Genomic DNA, 10,430 nt, shown 5'->3' on the forward strand with positions numbered 1-10,430 from the left:
GGGAAAGGTAGAAAGAGTAAATGGGGAAATAAAGAAACAGCTCACAAAATTGATGTTAGAAACTAAGATGTCATGGGTAAAGTGCCTCCCCTTAGCACTATTGAATATAAGAACACAGCCCCGAACTGATGTAGGAATTTCCCCCTTTGAAATGTTATATGGGATGCCATACAATTTAGAAATTCCGCAGGACCACCCCCAACTTGAAAATTCACAAATTAGACCTTATATAATTCAACTCATGGCTAGGAGAGTAAAGCTGCGGAATAAGGGCTTAGTAGTACAGAGACCCCCCTTGGATGTAGCCATGCATAACATAAAGCCAGCAGACAAAGTGCTAATCAAATCATGGAAAGAGTCCTCATTAACCCCCCCCCCCCGTTGGGAAGGGCCCTATCTCGTTTTACTCACCACAGAAACAGCCATCCGGACAGCAGAGAGAGGCTGGACCCATGCGAGCCGCGTAAAAGGACCATTAAAAGACTATTCTTGGGAAGTGACAAGCCCGCCTGGAGATCTGAAGATTGCCTTCCGGAGGTTGTAAATGGACACACGTATAACTGTGGTACAAGTGAGCGACTACAGCATATCGGTGGGGTACGGTTATGGTGATACAGGGGACATAAGAATCAAGTGTGACATTCTGAGCTGTAACTGTTATCCTTTTTATTTGTTTTATTTGTAAAGGGTGTCGAGAACGGAGGGGGACCCATTGCCGTTACGGGATACCCCCTCGAGGGGTTTGCCAACCTTGTGGGGACAAAGAGCGTGAGCTCACCAAATTGGCTCTAGACATAAAAATATTTAATGGTGAAATCCAGGAGCAATCTAGTGAATGGCGGTAGATTATTTGCATGGGGTATTAAACCCGAGTACTATTGCTATCACCCTAGCGAGCCTGCTCCATTTGTAATTGACATTATTAAAGTGTGTTGTCGCAAGGTGTCCTCGCACAAGGATTTGCAGGAGGGTTCACAGAAGGGTCTGTAGGGGGTCGGGGGGGTTGGAGGTGGGGGAGGGGCTTTGGGGGGATTTGGGGAATGGGGGGGTGGGTGGTGGGTTCAAACAAGGGTTTGGGGGGGTTGAGAGGCTGGGGAGGGGGGAAGGGGGTGGTGAGACTTTAGGGCATTTTGCACAAGGATTCGCATGAGGCTTCAAACAAGGGTTCGTAGAGGAATGAGGGGGTTTTGGGGGTGGGTAGGGGTTTGGGGGGGATTTTAGGGGTGGGGGAGGGGTGTGGAGAGCGTACGAGCAGGTTTTGCATGGGGGTTCGCATGAGGGTTTTTCAGGGGGTGTGGGGGAGAGGTTTGAGGGTGGGTTCGAGGGGAGGAAGAGGGGGGACAGGGTGAGTGGTGGCACAGGAGGGGGCTCGCACAAGGATTTGCACGAGGATTCATGGGGGGTGGGGGGATGTGGTAGAGGGGTTAAGGGGGCTCCGGGGGTGGGAATGGGGGTGGACGGCAGGACATGAGGGGACTTTCCCAAGGATTCGCATGAGAATTTGTGCAAGGTCTTGCACGACAACTCGCACAAGAGTTTGTAGGGGGCTGGGGGGGTGGCAGGTTGGAGAGATACAGGATTTCGGGGTGGGGGAGCTGGGGGTTGGGAACAAGGGGGCTCACACGAGGATTTGCACAAGGATTTGCAGGGGGCTGGGGAGGGGTTAGGCGGGACTTAGGGGTTGGGGAGGGAGTGGAGGGTGGTACGCGAGCATTTGCACGAGGGTTTGCACAGGGGCTCGTACAGGTGGGGGAGGTTGGAGGTGTGGGAAAAGGGGGGATTTGGGGGTGGCACATGAAGGGCCTTCACGAGGACTTGCACAGGAGTTCGCACAAGGATTTACAGGAGGGCTCGCACAAAGATTCACTCAGGGATTCGCACGAGACCTTGCACAAGGGCTTGCACAAGGGTTTGTGGGGGGCTGGGAGATTGAAGGGTGGGGGAGGGTTTTGAAGGGGGATTTGGGATTTTGGAGGTGGGGAGGGGGTGGCACATGAGGAGCTTTTGCGGGAGGATTTGCACGAGGGTTCGCAGGGGGTTTGAAAGGGTGGGGGAGGGGTTTCAGGGGGGAATTGCAGAGGATTTGGGGGTGGGGTGGGTGAGGAGACTCACACGAGGATTCACATCAGGGTTCGTGCAAACCCTCGTGCAAAGAGTCAGGGGCTGGGAGTGTTGGGCTGGGGAGGGGGCTCACACGAGTGTTTGCACAAGGGTTCATGGGGGATGGGGGTTGCGGGAGGGATTTGAGGGGAATTTGGGGGTTGCGGGATGGGATGGATGATGGTGGGTGTTTGCACGAGGGTTCGTAGTGGGGACAGGGGTGGCTCTGTTATCTTGATTTTACTGTCTCTGCTGACGAAAAGCAGGGCTGTCCTGGCTCCCCAAGACTACCATTTATGTATCCTGTGATAGCCGGACAGGCCTTCACTCCCCTGGGCTGCACAAGAGATAGCAAAGCCAGTCAGTCTTAATTTCTCTTTGAGCACAGACACTTCACCTCATTATCCAAATTCCACAGTTAACTCACTCCATGCACCACCCCATATCCATTACACCTCTTTCCTTCTTTCACTCTTGAAGAACCGTCTACGAACAAATGAAGACCCCCAGATAGGGGTTCTTCCCTTAAGTCAGGCCGTATCCTAGTCTGGTACTCAATTACATCTATGCATTCGTGTGTAAGTTCTTCATCCTTTGCCTCTTTTTTTTTTCACAAAAAGCTCGCTGGGTTAAGGCAAGGGCTGGTAGTTAAAATCAAATCATCCTTTTCAATTAAAATTCCTTCATACTTCAGTATTCTTGAATCAGTTAGCCATTTTCCCACAGTTTGGGCTAAAATGGTTTTGACTTGGTGGGGGGTGCTAACTTCTATCATTCCCCCAAAGGTAAGCTTCCTGCTTTCTTCTACTAATAAAGCAGTAGCGGCTACTGCCTGCACACATTCGGGCCATCCTCGAGAAACTGGGTCTAGAAGCTTTGACAAATATGCTACTGGCTGTCGTTTATCCCCCCGTTCTTGAGTTAATATTCCCAGTGCAGCCCCTTTTTCTACAGTCACAAACAACTGAAATGGTTTCTCCAAGGATGGTAAAGCTAAAACTGGAGCAGTTATTAGGCTTTGCTTTAATTCGCATATCAAATTTTTCTCTTCCTCTGTCCATCTGAATATATTTGGTTCATCTACTAATAATTTAGAATACAGTCCTTCAGTCCTTTGTGCATACCCTTCTATCCACAGCCTGCAGTACCCGGTTAATCCTAAAAACTTTCTCAATTCCTTTTTGGTCTCAGGCAAGGGTAATTCCACTATTCCTTTAATCCTTTCAGGATTTATCTTGTGGCTTCCTTCACTAATCAAATCTCCTAAATATTTCACTTCTGATTCTACATACTGTAATTTTGGTTTTGAGACTCTTAACCCCTGCTGACCTAAAAAATTTAATAACTCATTGGTAGCTTCTTTTACTTTGTTTTCTTCTTCTCCCGAGATTAACAAATCATCCACATACTGAAGCAGGGCTATTCCCGATGGATGTTTGAATTGTTCAAGCGCTTGTTCTAACACTTGCCCAAACAAATTAGGAGATTCTGTAAATCCCTGTGGTAGCACTGTCCATCTATATTGTTGCTTTCTCCCTGTATCTGGATCTTCCCATTCAAATGCAAATAGATCTCTGCTCCCTTCATCTAGAGGACAAGCCCAAAAAGCATCTTTTAAATCCACTACACTAAACCATTTATGATGAGGAGGAATTTTACTCATTAGCGTATAGGGATTCGGGACCACCGGATGTCGTGCCTGCACTATTTCATTAATCTTTCTCAAGTCTTGCGCTAAGCCATATGAACCATCCGTTTTTCGTACTGGCAGGATCGGAGTGTTAAAAGGGGACATACAGGGTTCTATTAACCCATCTTTGGCTAGTGCTTGTATTACTGGTTGCAGCCCTCGCCTTCCCTCAAGGGGAATTGGGTACTGCTTTTGTCGAATCACATTTGAATGCAGAATGAGTTTTACCCTGAGGGGTTCTATTTTTAACCCTCCTCGGTTCCCTTCACTCACCCATACCTCGGGACTTATCTTTTGCTCATCCTGTTCTGTTAGCAACTTCATAGGTACCATTATCTGTTCTCTTAAAGTTTCTATCTTTAATTCTAAACCAGTGATAAGATCCCTACCTAGGAGGTTACTCCCAGCTTCCAGTATGTATAGCAGAGTTCCCATCACTTTTTCAGTTTCGCTTCCCACAATCATGGGTTCAAAAACAGGGACTGAGAGACCTTCACCCTTTATTCCTGACACAACTATTCATTGATTAGACAATTTTGCCCCTTGGGGTATAAAATTCAAAGAAGTTCTAGAAGCTCCAGTATCGACTAAGACGACTGCTTCCTCTTCCCGAGGTCCCACCTTTAAATTTATCAAGGGTTCCCGGTGGGACCTCGAGCTGGGGAACCCCTGACTTCCCTATGCTACATAATCGAAATCCATCAACGACAACACTCGTTCCTCCCTTCTCAAGTCAGGGCACTCCCGCCTCAAATGGCCTATTTTCCCACAATGATAACACCCTGCCGGTGAACCCCGAGCTGCTGGTAGGAGTGGTCGGGGCAGTCCTCGTCCCCTGTTATTCACCCCTCTTCCTCGCCCCCAAGTAATAGTCTAAGGGGTCCCACTTCGGGGATTCAATTTCTTTGTCGATTGAAACATCAGCGACAGCCCGGGCTGGGAACATATAAAATGGATTTGGGCGTCCCTGAATCCTGAATCTATTCATCTTGACCCGGCAAAAAGCATATTCACCTTCTTCTAATTCCTTATTATTCCTTATTATTCACATACATGTTTAAAGTCTGACAGACCCAGTCTTCATCAGATCCAAATTTGGGCCAAAATACACTAGGAGATCTTATGGGTTCTTTGGTCCAAACAAATTCAAATGCAAATGCAAACATGTCCCCCCTGGGACACCTCTGGGATCCTCGAAGACAGACACAGGACCCCTAGGACACCCCTGAGACCCTTCCCAGGATGTCCACGGCCCCCCCATCCACCCCTGGCCCCTCCACGATGCGGTCCAAACAGAACAAATCATTTTCTTTTTATCTTTATCCCTTGTACAAGAAGAATCATTTTGAAACCTCAACATTCTCCCCTAAAGGACTGTCTGGGGGAATGTTCCCGGGGTCTTTCTTAGTATCCCCTTTTTCATCCCTAGGCCTAGAACCCTTATTTCCCATTCTGAACAGAGACTTTTCTTACACCCCTTCCTTTCGCTTCGTCCTTCTCCGGCTGCGCCCCTCGCGGGACTACAGAACCGCGGATCCGGACTCCACACCCGCTTCGTACCGCAGTACGTCTCAGTCACTCACACACAAGTCTCTTAGAATGTCCCGACCACCAAGGCAATACTTTAACAGTCCGATTTTCCTTACCTTGGTCCGTGCACGGAGTTGCCTGGTCATGGTCATACTCTCTGTGCCTACTGCACCTATCCCTTTTGCCCCTGTGCTTCACAGAGTCTGCCATCCAACTGGGTCTTGAGATCTTAGTCGATTCCTCCCGGAATCCCCGCCGACGATCCATGAGACCATTGAAATCAACGGGGCGCGTCTTCCCATCCTTCGGCGACAGGGACTCCCAAGAAGATGACTTCTGCTCCCGGATGAGCCCCCAGATTGTGAGAAATAAGTTCCGGTCCGAATGAAATAGGCTCAGGCAGAATCCTCTGTGAAGCACGTTTTTATTCACGTTCTTGCAAGAGTGGGTGACCTAGCAAGTAGGCACACTTTCAGTTCTTGAAACACACCTTTTTATTTCCTAATCCCGGCCGAATTTTTCCCTCCCCTGTTTCCCCTTGGTTGGGTACTGCAGGGTTCACAGTCTGTCCAAGGCGCCTAAAATTCTTCCCGGGTGTCCTGCCTCTGTTTACTTCCCTCTATGCTACACCCAAAGGGATTATCTGACTAGTTTATTTCCTTCCTTTTTGGTAACAAAAAACTTGCTCAATGTCATTAGCCCTGGTTGAATGTTTGACTGCCCTTCTAGACACTAATGCAGTAGGAATGAGTTTGTCCTTTTGTCTGTGTGATAAGAGATGTTCTACAAGCCTTTGCTGGAGCCTCGTTGTCTTAGTCATTCCCTTATCGTGTCACCTCTGATGGCAACGGCTTTTCTCCTCTGCAAAAGCAATACCTGCCTTTCTTACCCCAGGACTTGGCACGAGGATTTGCACAAGGCCTCACACCAGGGTTTGTTCGAGGGCTCTTCAGGGGCTGGGGGGAAATGAGGGGGCGGGGGAGGTGGGTGGAGGGGGATCGGGGCACAGGGTGGGGTGGGCGTTGATGCGTGGTGGGTATTGCACAAAGGTTTGCACGAGGGTGCGTCGGGGGCTGAGGGGACACTTGATGGGGTGGGGGAGGGGTTTGGGGGGTTGGGAGGGGGCGGGGGGTGGGGGTGAGTAGGGGGGGAAGCGCGTGAGGGGGGCTCGCACGAGGATTCACACAAGCCCTTGCAGGATTCACACAAGTGTTTGTAGAGGGTGGGGGAGGGGGTTGAGGGGGGACACGTGTGAGGGGGGTGGTGAGTTCACACGAAGGTTCGGGCGGGTTGAGAGGCTGGGGGAGCATTCCCAGGAGCGTTTGCACGAGGGTTTGCACGAGGGTTTGCACAAGTGTTCGTGGTGGGGGGGGGAGGGGGTGAGGGGGGATTTGGGGAGGGTGGCACAGGAGGGGCTTGCACAAGGGTTCGCACGAGGGTTTGCACAAGGTTTTGTGGGGAGCTGGAAGATTGGGGGGTAGGGCAGGGGTCTCACACGAGTGTTTGCACAAGAGTTCATGGGGGCTGGGGGGGTTGAGGGGTGAGGGAGGGATTTGAGGGGGATTTTGAGGGGGTGGGGGAGTCTGATGGTAGATGAGCGTTTGCACGAGGATTTGTACGAGGCTTTGTAAGGCGCTTGAAGGGGTGGGGCAGGGGGTTCACTGTGGATTCGGGGGGTGGGGGCAGAGGTTGGGGGTTGGCACATGAGGGGGTCGCAGGAGGATTTTCACGAGGGTTTGTAGGGGGCTGGGGGAGGTTTTTGGATGGAATTTGGGGGGTGTGGGTGGTGGGTTTGCACAAGGGTTTGGGGGGGTTCAGAGGCTGGGGAGGGGGGATGGGGGATGGTGGCATTTAGGGTATTTTGCACATGGACTCGCACAAGAGTTTGTAGGGTTTGTAGGGCTGGGGGTGTTTCAAGGGTGGGGGAGAGGGTGGAAGGGGAGATTTGGGGTGGGAGGGGTAGGACGTGGGGTACGGGGGGGCTCGCACGAGACCCTGCACTAGGGTTCGTAGCAGGACTGGTGGCGTGGGATTGGGATTCTGCTCGAGGCCTCGCACAAGGACTCACATGGCAGTTCCTAGGGGACTGGGGGGGTTGGGGGAGGGGCTTAGAGGGGATTGGGACGGGGTGGGGTGGCTTTGGGGGTGGGGGAGGGGTGTGGGAGCTGGGGGTGAGGCACGAGGGGGCTCGCACAAAGATTCGCACGAGGGTTTGTAGGGGCTGGGGAGGGGGTTGAGGGGGGACTTAGGGCGTGGGGGAGGGGGGAGTGGGATGGACGGTGGCCCATGAGGGGGTTTTGCAGGAGGATTCGCACGAGGCCTCACACAAGGATTCACACAAGGGTTTGCACAAGGATTTGTGGGTGGGGGATGGGTTTGAGGGGGTATTTGGGGGTGGGGAAGGGAATGGATGTTGTGCAAGGCATTTTTGCACGAGGCCTTCAACAAGGACTTCCACGAGGGCTTGTTGTAGGGTGCTGGGGGGGAGCAGTGATTTGGGGGATGAAGGAGGGGGTTGAAGGGGGATTTGGAGGGAGGGGGAGTGCCGGGGGGTGTGCGTGCGGGGGTCCTGAACGAGGATTCACACGAGGATTTCCACAAGGATTCACACAAGGGTCCCTGGGGGTGGTTGGGGTTTTGGGGAGGGGTCGAGGGTTGGGCTTGGGGGTGGGGGAGTGCGGAGGGGACGGGTGGTAGTGCACGAGGGTGTTTGCACGAGGGCTCGCACAGAGACTCACATGAAGATTCACGTGAGGTCTTGCACGAGGGTTTGTGGGGGGCTGGAAGATTGGGGGGGGGCGCGGGGGCAGAGGTGGGGTGTACGGCGTGGAGATGGGTGGGGGATGGTGCGTGAGGGGCCACAATCCAACTCACCGATCTCCTCGGTCCTCCCAAACCTCCTGAGTCCCCCCTGAACACCTCAGTCCCCCCAACCACCCCTGTCCCCAACCCCCTGCGTCCCCCCAAAACGCGACTCCCCAAACACCCGTGTCCCCCCCAAACCCCCGGGTCATAGAATAGAATCATAGAATCATTTAGGTTGGAAAAGACCCTTGGGATCATTGAATCCAACCATCATCTCCACTCTACAAAGTTCTCCCTTACACCATATCCCTTAACACCACATCTAAACGAGCCTTAAACACATCCAGGGATGGTGACTCCACCACCTCCCTGGGCAGCCTATTCCAGTGTCTGACCACTCTTTCCGTGAAGAATTTTTTCCTTATATCCAGCCTAAACCTACCCTGTTGCAGCTTGAAGCCATTCCCTCTTGTTCTATCGCTAATTACCTGTGAGAAGAGACCAGCACCAACCTCTCTGCAATGGCCTTTCAAGCAGTTGTAGAGAGCGATGAGGTCTCCCCTCAGGCTCCTCTTCCTCAAACTAAACAGTCCCAGCTCCTTCAATCGCTCCTCATCAGATTTATTCTCCAGGCCCTTCACCAGCTTCGTTGCCCTCCTCTGCACTCGCTCCAGCACCTCGATATCTCTCTTGTATTGAGGTGCCCAGAACTGGACACAATACTCAAGGTGCGGCCTCACCAGTGCTGAGTACAGGGGGACAATCACCTCCCTCCTTCTGCTGCTCACACTATTTCTAATACAAGCCAGGATGCCTTTGGCCCTCTTGGCCACCTGGGCACACTGCTGGCTCATGTTCAGCCGCTTGTCAATTAGAACCCCCAGGTCCTTTTCTGCCAGGCAGCTCTCCAGTCACACTTCCCCAAGCCTGTAGCGATGCATGGGGTTGTTGTGGCCCAAGTGCAGGACCCGGCACTTGGCCTTGTTGAAGCTCATACCGTTAGCATTGGCCCATCGGTCCAATCTATCCAAGTCTCTCTGTAGAGCCTCCCTATCCTCATGTAGATCAACACTCCCGCTTAGCTTCGTGTCAGCTGCAAACTTGCTGATGATACACTCTATGTCCTTATCAAGGTCATCAATAAAGACGTTGAGCAGAAACGGTCCCAACACTGAGCCCCGAGGGACACCACTTGTGACCGGCCGCCAGCTGGATTTAACTCCATTGACCACCACTCTTTGGGACCGCCCATCCAGCCAGTGCTTGACCCAGCAGATCGTATGCTCATCCAGGCCATGAGCCGCCAGTTTTTCCATGAGATTTCTATGGGGGACAGTGTCAAATGCTTTTCGAAAGTTTAGGTAGACAATGTCCACAGCCTTTTCCTCATCCAATAATCGGGTCATCTTGTCATAGAAGGAGATCAGGTTTGTCAGGCAGGTCCTGCCTTTCCTAAACCCATGCTGACTAGGCCTGATCCCCTGCTTGTCCATTAGATGAGTTGTAATGGCACTCAAGATGATCTGCTCCATGACCTTCCCTGCTACCAAGGTCAGACTGACAGGCCTATAGTTTCCCGGATCCTCCTTTCTGCCTTTTTTGTAGATGGGCGCTACATTTGCTACCCTCCAGTCCATTGGTGTCGACGCGGAAGGCTCGGACAATAACACAACGACCAATATGATCAGGTTAATGCCACTTTATTGCACAGATAGCTCAGTAATTACAGATGTTCTGATTCCGCATCACGCGCCGACAATTTGCTGATTGGTTGCATCAGCTGTACATGCAGTAAGCAACGTATTATAATTGCCTTAAAACATCTGTCCACGCGAACAATCACCCCTCCTATATCCTGGGCGAAGTTCTGCATTTTGCACGCTGAGTTCAGCACACTTTCTCCTATCTTGTTTGTCTCAGCATTTCTAACACCGCTACAATGTTTTCACATAACCTTCAAACTTACAAGGCCTACACAGTTGTTAACAATTCTTCGGTGCTTGGAGTGTTCACAGGATGACCCCTTTGTACTAAAAATCCTCCCACAGACCCCCCTTTTTGTTTTTGAACAATCCAAGCACCTGAAAACATTTTTTCTATAGACACTTCTAAAGATCTTTGTAGACAAGAAAACAAACAAGGTAAAATGATCAGCAATATTATTACAACAATCAAAATTACAAGGCCCTGTTTCAACAAATCTTGTACCCAGCCAGCCAGTCCCCAAGAATTAAACAATTGCTCCAACCACGAATGACCCTGAGTGAGCTTATGCATATTGTGCTGTAACTGGGCTAAGTGGTCA

The sequence above is a fragment of the Rissa tridactyla genome, chromosome 14, assembly GCF_028500815.1.
Source record: "Rissa tridactyla isolate bRisTri1 chromosome 14, bRisTri1.patW.cur.20221130, whole genome shotgun sequence".
Classification (NCBI taxonomy): Eukaryota; Metazoa; Chordata; class Aves; order Charadriiformes; family Laridae; genus Rissa; species Rissa tridactyla.